The sequence below is a fragment of the Panulirus ornatus genome, chromosome 22 (assembly GCF_036320965.1).
Source record: "Panulirus ornatus isolate Po-2019 chromosome 22, ASM3632096v1, whole genome shotgun sequence".
Lineage (NCBI taxonomy): Eukaryota > Metazoa > Arthropoda > Malacostraca > Decapoda > Palinuridae > Panulirus > Panulirus ornatus.
In genome coordinates this window covers 13,898,477-13,913,853 of record NC_092245.1, presented here as the reverse complement: position 1 = coordinate 13,913,853, position 15,377 = coordinate 13,898,477, and the positions used below count along the sequence as shown (strand labels likewise).

The 15,377-nt window shown below is 47.0% G+C and overlaps 2 long non-coding RNA genes across 2 annotated transcripts in view; one reads left to right on the top strand and one right to left on the bottom strand.

Annotated features, from left to right (window-relative positions):
• LOC139756568 (uncharacterized) overlaps positions 1-13,041 on the bottom strand; it is a 512,804-nt gene extending 499,763 nt beyond the window's left edge. The window contains exon 1 of the long non-coding RNA XR_011714384.1: positions 12,965-13,041. This is a non-coding gene — a long non-coding RNA (uncharacterized lncRNA). The remainder of the gene's footprint in view (positions 1-12,964) is intronic.
• The window catches only part of LOC139756567 (uncharacterized), a 118,156-nt gene that overhangs the window by 41,991 nt on the left and 60,788 nt on the right, over positions 1-15,377 (top strand). The window lies entirely within an intron of this gene.

Below are 15,377 nucleotides of genomic sequence, written 5' to 3'. Positions count from 1 at the left end.
GAGAGAGAGAGAGAGAGAGAGAGAGAGAGAGAGAGAGAGAGCAGGAGTTCTCAACAGGGAATTTCTAAAGATTCCTACGCCAAGATAAAATGAAAATCTGATACTATGATTTACATAAAATCTGATCACCGAGCCATACAAACGCGTCAGTCCCTGTGTTTCGTGGCGTTTCAGAGCTCTGTGCACGTGGGGAGCCGCGTATCAAAAGTGGTCAGTCTCATTATTCTGGGAAAACAAATCTTTTGTCTTTTTTTTTCCCCTAAAGCTTCGGGGAACGATCGTGTAGCAAAGGGGAGCTGACGAAGGCTTCAGTGAATCGGCAGGAGGGGGTGTGGCACGACGGCGGTAACCACGAAAACAAAGAGGAGAGGAACTGGTTCCTCCTTTTTTAAGGAAGAACATCTCCTGTTGGGGGGAATGCGCGAAGACTTGTGGATTCCCGGAGACGAGGCAGCCTGCTGGTCCTGTAACCACCCCCCCACCTCTCGCCTCTCCTCTCTCTCTCCGTCCTCCCTCTCAACAGCCACCACCACCAGCACCACCTCTCTCTCTCTCTCTCTCTCTCTCTCTCTCTCTCTCTCTCTCTCTCTCTCTCTCTCTCTCTCTCTCTCTCACCAACACCACCCACCACCACCACCCTGTCTATCCTAAACCTCTCTCTCTCTTCTCTCCCACACACACACACACACACACACACACACACACACACACACACACACACAAACGCCCCCACACTCTCTCTTTCTCTCTCTCTCTCTCCACCCTTCCCTCTCCTCCTCCTCTCCCCCCACCCCGATCCCTTACCCCCCCCTCACTCCCACTCTCCTCGACACCCGCGTCCTCCCATCTTCTCCCTACCTCCACCCGTGGATTCCCATTTTCAGTGGTAAAACTGCCCCGCGCGTCTTGCGGCAGACCCATTAAACTTGTTTGTATCCAGGGACTAATACTGTTTACATTTACATGGCAAACTTAGAAGCTCTCGCTTGTTCTCGTCTCTGGGACTCTGAGATATGCAAGAGTGCAATTTGGCCCAAGAAACGAGGGACTCCTAAAAGCATTGTAGGATCATGAGGTTGTTTTTAAAGGTGAAAGAAGGGGGGAGAAAAAATAGGATTTCCTTTCTCTTTTTTTTCTTTTTCTTCTCCTCCTCCTGGAGGAGGAGAAGCTGCGGAGGTAGAGAGAGAAGAGAGAGAGAGAGAGAGAGAGAGAGAGAGAGAGAGAGAGAGAGAGAGAGAGAGAGAGAGAGAGAGAGAGAGAGAGAGAGAGATGAAGATTAGCCCTCATCATATACATATAATGTCTTAAGCCTAAAAAAGTAAAGAAAAAAAAAAAGCCCTTTTCTGAAAACGCTCCAAAAAGAAGCATCCACAGCGAAGGATTCGCGAGGGAAAGGGGGGGGAAGGGGGAAGAAGGGGGGGAAAGGGGGAGAGAGGGTGAGGGGAAGAAATCTTTTCAAGTCTACACGGGACACACGCAATGCCCTATCATGGCATCCCTGAAGATCTCCCCCCTCAAGAACACACGCGATACACCCCCTACCACCCATCCCCCCTACCCCTTTGGACAATGAAATTGCCCACGTAAACCGTAAACAGCTGAACGAAATACCACTATCATGTATATCCTCTGTTACACCTGGACACTCGGACCAATATTCACGGCAGAGCTTAAGAGCTGAAAACCCAATAGTACAGGGGGCCTAAAACACCCTTATATGTGTACATATACCCTCCTCCATTGCCTGCCCCCTTCCTTCCTCTCCACAAAATGAAAGGCCTGCCAATTCCTGCCAAGTACCCTGGGACAATAAAACAGTAAACAGATTACTTTTCCGGGGAGGTTCGCGCCCCTAGGGAAGGGAAACCTACGGGGCCTAACAACGTCGAGAGCTGCGTGGGAAATGAAAGCTTGAGGGTCAGAGAGAGAGAGAGAGAGAGAGAGAGAGAGAGAGAGAGAGAGAGAGAGAGAGAGAGAGAGAGAGAGAGAGAGAGAGAGAGAAATTAGGAGTATTATGGAGGAGGTAATTGGAGGAAGGGGAGGTCCCACGAGCAGACACAAGGGGAGATATAGGCCTAAGGTGGGGGGAAAGGTGGTGTAGACAGCCTATAAGAACAGTTTGGAGAGACAGAATGCAGGAGGTGGCAGAAGCGCCCACTACGCAGTACGGAAGGTGTGGCTCTTGGGAGATATCAGGGCGGAAGAAGAGAAGAGCAAAATGTAAGGAATAAGTAAAGAAAGTACGATGAAATAAGGGCGACAAGATGAAGCATGAGAAGGCACAATGAAGACAAAACAAGGGTCAAATAAGGGCGACTGCAATAACGACACAGTAAAAACAAGAGATCGATCGACGCATGAAATAGACCAGATTGAGACGTCTCTTTTATGCAGTCAGTTGGGTGCGTTTATGTGCTGAATACATGAGGCCCTCAAGCCCGCCTCTGTAACCTAAGCGACCCATCCTGTACCGTGATTGTATCCTTGTCCAGAGCACGCTGGGACCCTCAACACCACCTCTGTAACCTAAGTCATGTATATTACTCCTCCCTCTGTCCACATGTATGGGTCCTGACCCATCCTGTACTCTGCTTGCATCTTCGAACCGAGTACATAGAGTACCTCAGCACCCCTCTGGGACCGGATTCATACGCACTCACATTTGTACAATTCAACACACTCAAGGTTATCAAGTGTCTGTAATGTCTCACCCACGCCACGGTGGCATGATAAATGAATTAGTTCAACTCTCTCCCTCCCAGAGAATTGGGAGATGAATCTATGTAATAAATGAGAATGAATCAAAACCATGTGGGAGGGCAAAGAGGAGAGCAAGATATATAGAGGCGACGGGAACACGGAACAGTGGAGAAGAAACAAGAGATATGAAATAAAAAGAAGAAAAATGGTAGAAAGGATGATAGAAAAATGATGCTGAAAGAAAGTGAAAGAAAAAAAAAAGACGATGCTGTGACAAAGAAACGGAAGTACGTATGGGAGACAGGAAGACAAGGTGGGAAATAGAAGACAGGGACCTCAGACAGACAGAGGGCTATGTAGAGAGACAAAGAAAAGAGACGGCAAGACGTTCAGGTGAGTGAATAAGGGTCTGGGGCTATAGACACACCAGGAGAGACATTGGAAAAGAAACAAGTAGATGAGACGAGGTCAGTCTAGGAACATGACAAACGCGCTCCAGCGCAGGGATGGGGGGTCCAACAACACCGTCACTTGTTTTACGCCCTCGTCGCTTATAGACGGCACAGGGAGGGCGACGGTGAGGTGGAAGAGGGAAGGGAGAAACGTACAGTGCGTACAGTGGACGAGGTGGGAGGGGAGCATCAGAGCTGCAATAACAAGAAGCAGAGGAACGCAGGAGTGAGGAAATCTACAAAAAACTAAGAGGGGGAGAGAGAGAGAGAGAGAGAGAGAGAGAGAGAGAGAGAGAGAGAGAGAGGAGAGGAGAGGAGAGGAGAGGAGAGGAGAGGAGAGGAGAGAGAGAGAGAGAGAGAGAGAGAGAGAGAGAGGTAAACACTTCAATCCTCTTCTCCATTCCAAGCTACCCCCCTTCCCCTATACCATCTCTTCTTCCTCTCCTCTAATTACCCTATTAAGAGAAGTGTGTGCACGTACGTGTGTGTGTGTGTGGGGGGGGGGGGGGTGTGTTTTCTCTTCCAAACCCAAGGAATATCACAACCTTCGACGACCTTATCTCGTGGTTATGAGTCTATTCTGCCAACAGAAATTCCCGTCGATTATCCACACCTACAGTCGAAGTGCCCGACCTAATCCAAGATCCCATCCCTCTATTCATATTCAACATTCGCTATTATTTTTTTCTTCAGGCTGTGACTTTAAGAGAGAAATCGGGGGATGAATATCGGGAAGTTTCGCAATGTAACAACTTCATTCCACATTCGTGTATTGTAAGGTTCATTTGCTTCAGAACTGTGGTTCTTCTTTTCTTCATACTGCTCTGAGCTCAGTGTGTTCTCATTAGTCAATGGTGTAAATTACACAACAAAAAGAGTCTAGGGTTTTGACAACCACAAACAAAGTTTTGAATTTCAAAATCTAACCTGAATATTAAGTACGGTAAATCAAATGTTATCATAATGAGCATGATTCCTTCATTTCAAAACCGCTTTGTCCTTTATTCTTACTGTAAATACATCTGTAACAAGACAATACGAATCATTTTATAACGAGATCACAGGACTTTAAATTTCAAAGATTCTTACATCAAATTTCATATGTGATTACTTTATCATGTAGAACTATATGTATTTTCCAGGTACATCTATTCTCAAAAATACTATCTTCTCTCCACACTGTATTCTGCTTTTACTGAAAATACAGATACGCCAACAAGAGGTAATATCTAAACAGAAGAAAAAAAAAGAGAACTGTGGGCGTTTGGGGATACACACACAGACACACACCAAAAAAAGAGAAAATGGTTGTTGTTTTACGAATCATCCTCTAAATGAACTCCTCCGCCTCAAACAAGTATAATTTGTCTTCAGAATTAGACAATAATTCTTGTAATCTTGGATCTCGGCAAGACCTGGCGTTTATGATGTTTGGAGGGGGGGGAGGGGGGAGAAGGATGATGGGGCTCTAAGGGGGGGGGGGGGGGTAACAACGGGATGCTTATGCAAATCGTCCTCTAAGCCCAACGGGGATGGATGAGCATGTCTCTCATTCCCATTCACATGTTAGCTGGACTGAACATACACCCTGCGCTGGAGTGCCTCTCGAAGGGCACTCAGGCACAGACGTGCCCCCCTTCCTCCCCCCCCCCCCTCTCTCTCTCTCTCTGGACTCACCTCCTTTGTCTTCGTCCTCTCTCTCTCTCTCTCTCTCTCTCTCTCTCTCTCTCTCTCTCTCTCTCTCTCTCTCTCTCTCTCTCTCTCTCTGTGTTCTTTATCTATGCCTCTCCTTGGGCTATCTCTCTTACTGTCCACATGCCTCCTTTCTCTGTCTTTGGCTAACATCTTGTTTGTCTCTTTATATGTCTACCCGTCTTTATCTCATTTTTTTTTTTTTTGCCTCCGTTTCCCTTTCTGTCATTTCGTCTCGCATCTAGTTTCTGCCGGTCTGCCTGTCTGTACTTCTGTCTCCCTTTACCTATGTTTTCTTTAATGATACTGTCTGAATTGGGCTAACATCTTGTCTTTTATAACTAACCCTAGAATATAACACACACACACACACACACACACACACACACACACACACACACACACACAAACTGGTGGCTTTTCTCCAAAGGACAATTTTTCTTAAACCTGCCGGTTCGATTCTCACTGCCGTGGTGGATCAAGGAAAAAAAAACCTTCGAGGATATCATAAGATAACGGAGAATTGAGAATCCAGATCAAGATTACTGGGGACAGAAGAAGACAAAAAGGAAGGGCGAGCTGTAAAGGCATACAACAGGAAATAATGAATGAGAAAAAAAAAAATGGTGGAGATCGAGTCACAGGAGTCGATACACTGGTGGAGCAACAGGATGAGGGAACAGCTCAGAGTGAGACGGAGAAAAAGGAAATCTTCAAAAGAAAAAAAAAAATACGAAAGTTAAGTGGAAGACGCGAATATATATTCAAGACGTGGTCTTATCTAACATCTTCGTCACTGTGAATAAGAGGCCTCCACCTCTGGCCTCGCTGATAAATGAATATTAACATCGAATGATAATCTTCGAGAAGAATATCATCCAGGAATCTTCGGCGCATCACCTCCAAGCCGATGGCCCCCTGGGAGAGCGCGGCCGCTCTTTGAGCATCTGAAGGAGGGACGGAGGCGCAGGCCGTTCTTGAAGCAGACCACACAAATCTGGCTCACTCCTGACGAACACGTCTACATTCAACCGAGTTCGACTAAGCACAACCGTGTGAATACAAATAAGGCTTAATTTTTGCTCTTCAGAAGTTTATACCCCGTAAGCCTCAAAGACCGTAAAATAAACTTTGGGTAAGTTTTATCTTGTAAGCTAAGGACGCTAGGCCACCTAATACGGTCATTTACAGTCCAGGGCGCAAGGCTTGCTAGGGTGGAGGTCCGCATGTGAACTCCCCCCACAACCTTTTGGTAGCCTCTTACATGCCTGCCTGCCCTCTCGTCTCCCTCCCTCCCTCCCTCGCCTCAAGCTCATCATCCAACTGCCCCCCTTCCTCCTCCTCCTCCTTCTCCCCCCTCTCTCTCTCTGCTGCACACTCCCATCTAACATCGCTATCGCCGACACTTGCCGCAGCTGCATCTGCTCCTCTACTGCCGCTATTAACTGCTGTTTCACAGATGCAGGTTCCTCGCCCTGATCTAAATAGCGGACTTCGTGCCACATTGCCCACCCGAACCCTCTCTCTGCCACACCACCTCTTCTGGTCCCGCTTGTTGCTCCCGCCGCTACTACTACTCCTATCTCGGGGATTTATGCTCCCAATGTCCTCCCCCGCTGTTTATTCTTGATTCTGCTACTCGCCTGATTACGCTCCGGCGTCTGCTTAAGAGCTGCCACCCTTCTGTTGCGACCGGTCATCCTGGAGCTATCTATTGCCGCTGAGATCACTACTTAGCTGGTGCTGTTACCAAAGCTTAGCGGGAGAGAAGTTCAGGCAACATCCTCTTCGTCTTGTTGTTACCTCTCTCTCTCTCTCTCTCTCTCTCTCTCTCTCTCTCTCTCTCTCTCTCTCTCTCTCTCTGCTGAAATCACCGCTGCCGGAGTTGTAAGCAGTCACTTTCGTAACACAACTGCCAAAGCATCTCCTCCTCCTCCTCCTCCTCCTCATCTCCCTCTTCCCGGGGCTTCTCTTCCTGTCGTTGTTTCTACTTCTGCTTCTAGTGTTATACACATACTGTAATGTAAAACTTCTGCTTCACTATCCTGTCTCCATCTACATATGTTAGGAATTTAGGATTCCATTACTGTCCTTCAGCAGGTAACTTCATGACAGACCACTGAGTGTCCTGTTGTCTGCCTCTTCCATGCACTGTCTCCCAGAAGAGAGCCTTGTCACAGACCATCGGGTCTTCTCTTACCTGCCCTTCCCAATGAACTGTCTTCCAGCAGATAAGCTCGCCACAGACCATTGGATCTTCTGTTGTCTGCCCTTCCCATGTACTGTCTTCCAGCACAAGGCCTCATCACAGACCATCAGACCATCAGGTCTTCCGTCATCTGCCCTTCCCAAGCACTGCCGTGTACCGTCTTCCACCAGATAAAGTCAACGACCATCAGGTCCAGACATTTGCCTTTCCGCTGTACCCTTCAGTCGCCTTGCTCCTAAGTAGAGGCTCCGTTGCTTGTGGCTGTTCGTCCTCGTCGCCTGGATCCTGTACTTGTAAATAATGTAGTTTCCGAACCCTGTAGTTACCTCGCTTGTGGTCAGGCTGGTTTAGGATCGTCTGGAGGACCCATGCCAGGCCAGGACGAGACCAGACCAGACCAGACCAGAGAGCCGCTTGCAAGACCTCCCACCAACACCACCAAGCTCCCTCCTTGCTGTCCTACCACCCAGTGTGCACGCTTGCCCCCCACCCTCGCCACCACCACGACCACCACCACTGTTCCTCCAACCACGATCCTTGCATAATGATAGACAGTGGTGGTGGTGGAGGTGGTGGTTGGTGGTTGCAGCAAGGATGGTGGATCAAGCATAGTTTGAGAGGTTACTGGTACTGATATCGACAGTAGTGACGGTGAGGGAAGGGGTGCTGATGGTGTCATTTTTGTTTACGGTGGTTTGGCGTGATGTTGGCAATGGGAGCAGCCAGCTAGTGTAGATGGTGGTAATGTAAGTTGGTGCTGACAATGATCACAGGGCCGGTGGCAGTGGTGGCCGGGGTGGTGTGATGTACATGGTGATAACGGAATGGTGGTGGCAGCGTCTGGCTGACAACATCGGCGATGGAAGCGTTCTCGAGACGGCTCTAATGCTCTTTGGTCATGGGATCACGCAAGATGCTGAATGCGGTGAAAACAGTGGAGACAACGATGTGGAAAACAGTGAGAATAATGGTCTCAAGAGAGGTGGTCTAAAGGGGTGGCAATGGCAATGGTAGTAATGATCTAGGTGTTGGTTCGAGAACTTCTAGAATGGTCTTGCTCTATCCTTATGCACTGAGCTCACTTAGAAGTCCTACTAGAGCGTTCTAACTTGCTCTAAAATGCATCTGCTATATATTCCTTTCAGCAGGAGCAGTATTTCTTCCCATTCTGCCTCCCTTATCATCCTTTTGATCTACTTTCACCTAGCTCTTTTCTTCTTTATCATCCTCATATGCTTTCCTTCATTTATCGAATTCTTGCTTTCCTCTCCATCATTTTTCCTCGCACGCTTTTTCAACCATATGTTCTTATTACTACCTTCGTTATTCGTTACTCTGTCTTCCTCACAACTTTCATTCTTTCATCATTTTCTTTCAGTCTGTTCAGGTCGGGTCCGACCGCCGCTTCTTTCGACTGCTTAAACATGTTTAAGAGCCATTTACTCAACTGTGCTGCCTTTCCTCTACCCTTCTATGATAATATCCAGGCATTCCTCTCCTTTTCCGTGGCTTCCAGGCATTCCTCTCCTCTTCCATGGTTTCCAGGCATTCCTCTCCTCTTCCATGGTTTCCAGGCATTCCTTTCCTCTTCCATGATTTCCAGGCATTCCTCTCCTCTTCCATGATTTCCAGGCATTCCTCTCCTCTTCCACGGTTTCCAGGCGTCACTCTCTCTTCCATAATTCCCCGGCATCGCTCTCATCTGCTCTGTTCCCCCTAGCCTTGCCCCCCGCTCCTTCCCCATCCTCCGCTCTGCATGAACCAGCACCTCCCCTTCACTTGCTATACCGCTGTGGGACTCCCTGGTTCCACATCCAACCCCGCCCTCCCCCACACACACACACTAACTATTCTTTGTTCTGGTTTATTCCGGGACGAAGGCTCTACGACCCAGAATGTCCGCTCCTCCAGCCCATTGCCGTCCAAAACGGCCAATAATACCACACTCGCTATTTTGAAATCGCTCTCGTTTAAAATCTCTTTCTCTGCAAGTTGCCAGAACTTCGATAATCGAGTGGTAGAGCCCACTCCCGGCGGGGGGAATAAACATTCGCTATTGCGAAAGTCTTCTTGTTCGACTCTCATTTTGTTCTTTTTTTTTTATAAGTGTGGGTTTGTGAGAAGAGAAGGATTGGAAATGGATTCCGATCCTTATATTGTGGACTCCGATGCTTTATATCATGGATTACGATCCTACCATGTGAATAACTCTGCGAGTCTCTGTGTTTCCATACGACTTAGTGAGGAGGTCTTGAGAATTAGTGACCGAAAACGCATAAAAAAAATATAGACGCCCGCGTAGCGCCTACGCAAGAAATATGGCGAGATCAATCCTCATCTTGGCTATTCACACAGTTTCAAATTTATATTCTGTGTTATGGAGACCGGCTTACAGCGGATACAAATTCACGAATCCGATGATAGTTTTATACATAATCCTTTTACTGTACCCTCAAATCCTACTTATCACAGTGCTTACAGTATAATTTTTTTCTAATGAAAAACGGGGATAAGGAAGGGAACTAGAGAGTTATGCATATGTAAATGATCATAATCATTACCCTTCTGCTTTCCTTTTGAGTAGGGTTTAAGCTGCCAGGCACCTGTAGCTACAAGTAATGAACCCGCCAGAGTTTAACGAGTGGCACAGATTGCTAAGTGTTAGATAAATACATCTAGGTATGGGGCGGCTCACTCCGGCAGGAGTTATGTAAACAAGAGCGGAGGGAAGGAAGGCGGGAGATGGGTGCCCCATTGGCAATAAAATTCAAGGGAAAACGGAGTGTTCATCACCAATGACGTTTAAAGAAAACTGGGAGATGGGATGTTCACTCCCTTAGATCACCCCGCTTACACTCCCTTAGCTTCCCGTATACTTCCCTTATACTCCCTTATCTCTCCTAACACCCCCTAGCTCCCATTAAATCTCCCAGTACTCCTTTTTAGCTCCCCTGAGACCCCCTTTAATCACCTTTACACCCCTTAGCACCCTTCAGATCCCCAAAGATCTCCCGTACACCCCCTTAGCTCCCCTTACAACCTGTTAGCTCCCTTCACAGCCACTTAGCTCTTCCTATGACCATTAACCTTTGTTCACTTTATTGTCTATATCCTCACTACCTTGCCCCACCTCACTTTCGCCAAACCCCTCCGCCAATTAGCGGTCCTTCCCTTCCATTCTCTTTCTAAGTCCATTTTTTTCTAATTCTTTACCATGACCTCTCCTCCATCAACTTCCCTTGCTTCCACCTGGGTGAAACTGTTGTTATTATTCAACCCTACCCATAACCCCCTCAACGCCCCTGCGTTCGTCACCCTTTCTCCTTCGTCTTTATATCTTGTTTCTCTCCTCTTTTATTTCTCCGTGCTCTTTATTTCGCCCACTTTGTTACCTCTCTCTCTCTCTCTCTCTCTCTCTCTCTCTCTCTCTCTCTCTCTCTCTCTCTCTCTCTCTCTCATAAAATCGAAACCTCCGCTTCGGAAAAACTTGAAAGTTCCTCCCGTTTTCTTCCTCAGGGCACACCCTTCCCGCGTTTTCTCAACCCCCTCCCACTCCGTTTTCTCACACGAATTCGTCCCGTCTTCCCATTTTCTTCCCCCATAACTCACTCTCCTGTGCCAGACGGTCTACGCCTACCAACCCACTGTCTCTTCACCCCCAAGTTTGACTTAACGACCACTTTCCTTTCCTCTTCCATATCTATTTCCTCCTCTTCCTCCTTCGCCTCTCCCACCACCTCCCTTGCCATCCATTCTTTCTCTTGCTCACCTCTCTCTCTCTCTCTCTCTCTCTCTCTCTCTCTCTCTCTCTCTCTCTCTCTCTCTCTCTCTCTTCTCTCTCTCTCTCTAGTCCTTCTACTCCCTCTCCTAGCCACCCATCCTTCAACTGCCCTCACTTCTTCCTTATTTTTCTTCTTCCTTTCTCCACCCTTCCCTTCTTACGGAACTTTACAAATTACAAGACAGAGAAGAGGCAATAAAATATACATACACCTTCATACACACAGACACACATATATATATATATATATATATATATATATATATATATATATATGAAATAATAATGATACAATGTCTCGGGCGTAAGGCCATACTGGTCCCCTCGACACACTTAATTTTGAGTCAGATCATTAACTCCCCGGGGAGTCCTTGCGTGGGGAGACACTCTGTCGTGAGACAAAGCTATTCCTAAGCTAAGTGTGGAGGACAGAGACTAATGATTCACCACACAAAGGGACTGACTGACTGACTGACTGGCTGACTGGCTTCCCGGCCGCATCGAAGAAAGAAGATATCTCGCCCAACTTACCCACTAAAAAAATGATGTGGAGTTTGTGGAGAAGGAATTCATAACGTCATAGGTGTGTGTGTGTGTGTGTGTGTGTGTGTGTGTGTGTGTGTGTGTGTGTGTGAAATCAAACTGAACTCGAAAAGAAACAATTGCGTCTAAAAAAAAGAATTGCTCAAAATCTGAAGACTAAAAGAACTAAATATAGAGGTAGTAATAGCAGTAGTAGTAATGGTTGTGGTCATAATAATAATAATAATATAATAAAATAATAATAATAATAATAATAATAATAATAATAATAATAATAATAATAAAATCAATATCATTATCACTATTATTATCAAAGCTGTGTGTGTTTGCAAGCGCTATCTTGAGAGAGAGAGAGAGAGAGAGAGAGAGAGAGAGAGAGAGAGAGAGAGAGAGAGAGAGAGAGAGAGAGAGAGAGAGAGAGAGAGAGACGAAAGCTGAACCAACCCATCCACCCTCCTCCTCTTCCTTCCCATCTTCTCCCAATATAAGTCTCCCCAGGCCAGAAGCGTCTTGGTGGACACTTCGAAGACCGACCAAGAGGCCAGTGCACGGGCCGGGCCCAGGCCGCGCTAGCATTCGGTAACCTCGCCCAACACACACAGCTTAGCCCTTAGCCTTGAAGAGGATATTGTTATCCTGTCATATCCCGCCGCTGGAAGCATGCCAGCACTTTGTATTGCCTGCACGCCTGCAAGCACAGATGTCCTGGCTGTCTCATTATCCCCCCTCCCTGAAAAAGCTGTCAAGCTTACGTACATACATGACAACATGCTTGAAGGCACGGGCTATCTTCGTAGCTGTCCCCATCAACCGTGGCATTCGCACGCCGACATTATTGCAAGCATGCTCTTACCCGCTCTCTCCAAGAGCTCCATTCGCTTGCTAACATGCCTGCGAGAACGCACGCCCCATGTAGCTACCTTTAATCTTTACATTCACATACCAGCATGCTTGCAAGAAGTCAAGCTCTTCGTAACTGCCTGCAATCTATGCATTCGAATACCAGAGTGCTTGCAAGCACGCAAGATCTCCACAAACCCTCGTTCTACGCGTTCATCCAAAAAGGACGAATGCACTTAACACCATCACGTGCATGCATGTTTCCCTCGGTGCAAATCTGGCTTCTGTTGGGGTCATTGCAAGTTCCCATATCTGAAGCATCTCAAAACCTAACTATCGATTGTTTCCTTACCTGCTTGATGACCAATACTTACCCTCAGTGAGAGAGAGAGAGAGAGAGAGAGAGAGAGAGAGAGAGAGAGAGAGAGAGAGAGAGAGAGAGAGATGGATGATGATACGACACTCACCAGCATCCACGGACGATTAATTGATCACCGATGAGATCAAACGTTGATGATTAGATGGTGGAGACTGATGACTAACAACTTAAACGCTAAGCAACGATCGATTCTTGCATGGAACTGGATTACAATAATTACTAGATGGAGAGAGAGAGAGAGAGAGAGAGAGAGAGAGAGAGAGGAGGTAAAATGACAATTTGACACAAAAGCTAAACTTCTACCTGACTCACCTGACCTGGCCAGCCCTGACAAGCCAACTAGAGACACACAGATAAGCAACACTCACCAGTAATCCTGTGTGGCGAGGGTGAGACGTTTCGCTGAGTTAAAAAAGGGTAAATCCAAATCCACGTAAGTAAATCCTGAAAAGAAAGGAAAACGAAATGTTATTCTTAGTAATCCCAGGATTTATACAAGGAGTCAGTGACAAATCCTAATCTACGTATCAAAAATCCTACATAGAAAATTATCACGAAAGTCTTTATCTCGTATATGAAACGAATGGTCACCTCACTCTTTTTTATATTTCCTTTTCGATTCGCATTAAAAGAACTCAGTTTTCCTCAGCAGCTGCGAACACAGCAGCCGTTTTCAATTTCATGTTTAATGTTATACATTTTGTAGTCAACTGGTAAAAGCAAGTGGTAGTTCCCACAAGAGACCAGAGAAACGTCATCAGATGAATCTGTACGAGACGAGGACACCCTCAGAACAATCCATACGAGACCTGGTCACCCTCAGAAACGTCCAGACGAGACCAGGACACCTTCTGAAGAATCGACGCGAGATCGAGATACCTTATTAGATCCAACAGCGAAACTCTACATAAGGGATCAAGACAAACCCTTTATGATCTTCTATTCAAAACAAATCATAAACCATTCATTTCCCGCTCGAAAGACACGATCACAGACAACTGGAAACTCGTCCGAGGTTTGGAGACCCGGAGGGACGACACCTTTGCTGGGGAGAACACCAGCTTCAAGGGACAAGCAGACCACATCAGACGGGAACGTCCCCAGCGGTGGCCCGGAGGGGGCTTCCCTCGGAGGCAAGAGGCTCGAGGGCTTCATGAGGGAGTGAGGAAAAGAAGAGAGCGTCGTCACGAGGCCTTACCACATGCTAAATCTCCTCATCAGAGGTGATGATAATCCCCTACCAAAGGAGGTCCGGTAAAAGTCAGGGGGTAGAATATGCCGTCGAAGGCCACAGACCCACGTCGAAGACAGAGAGAATCATGAGGTAAAAATACTCCACGGGGGTGCATCATGTCCCCTTGGATAACGAGACGCAGTTCGAAAAAGGATATCACCCCCTGAATCTCATCAATTCATGGGGCCAAAAATCCACGAGAGAGATGAGAGGTCAAGAATCCCTGAACTGAGATCGAGAGACATTGGTGAGGGTCGTCTGGCATTAAGTTCACCCCAGTTTCCAGACTAAATGAACAGAGGCGCAAGGACGATCATACACCAAAAAAGGGCTGCAACTGCGAACCAAAAGACGCAACTAGAGGGGGAAAAAAAGCCTCATCGGCAGCAAGGAAAAAAAAAATCCTTTTAAACAAAAACTCGTCCGAAGGAGAAGAACTCTGCAAGTGGACACAGAATTCCCTCAGGGTGCATAGCATTCCCAACGAGGGCCATTAAGACGGTGTCAGGAACAATAGATAGTTATGGGAAGGGGGCGAGATATGCGAACGCAGACAAGGGAACTTTAGTAAAAACTTCAAGATTCCAACAGGTCAAAGAAGAAGAAAAAGAAGCCAGATTGCCTGACCTGTGGGAGAAAAAAAAAAAAGGTGGTTGAGGGAGCTATAAGATATCATCGTGGTCTATGAAAAACCATCAGAGGCTTTGAAAAAGCACTAGAGATCCAAGACCCCATTAGCAAATCCAGAGCCCCTTCCAGGAGCCACAAGATCCAATCAGAGCAAACGAAAACCTCACCAGAAATTATGAGACCCCATCATGAGTCACCAGTTCCTATCTTGAGTCCAGACGACTAAATCGACATACCCTGAGGACCTACCTGGGGCAATAAGACCCAACGAGAAAGGATCACAACGAATCCAGAAGACGCCTTCAGTGCCTCTACGTCCGTCGAGAGGTCGTGTACATCCTCTCCTGCTTCCAGGTACGCTCCAGTCACCTACCCGAAGCTCACTACAGCCGAAGACTTCGACAGCCATCTCGAACGACACACACACACACACACACACCACAACCTTCTCTTGCACTCGTACTAGAGAAACTAAAGTCTTCATTTGGTCAGGGGTCCAGACAAAACTCCCGACAAATGTCGCAATTAAAATGTTTATAGCCGATATGTGGCATGATATATGCAATGGGGGGGGGGGGGGTTGTTAAATTCTGATTAAGATAACATGTTTACCCCCCAAAACACTCCCAGCAGGGATGCTCCCCGACTTGTTGTTAAAGGCAAGATACAGGTAGCTGGGAAAAAAAAAAAAAATTCCTTAACTTGAAAATCTTCCAAATTCCTTCCGTCGCGAGAAATTACGACGCCAAGAACGTTCTGTTCTGCTCTCTCTCTCTCTCTCTCTCTCTCTCTCTCTCTCTCTCTCTCTCTCTCTCACACACACACACACACACACACACACACACACACACATAAAGGAGAAAAAAAAGACACTGCAGGGCTTCATGGGACTATGGCGCCATACCAGCCTCTTCGTC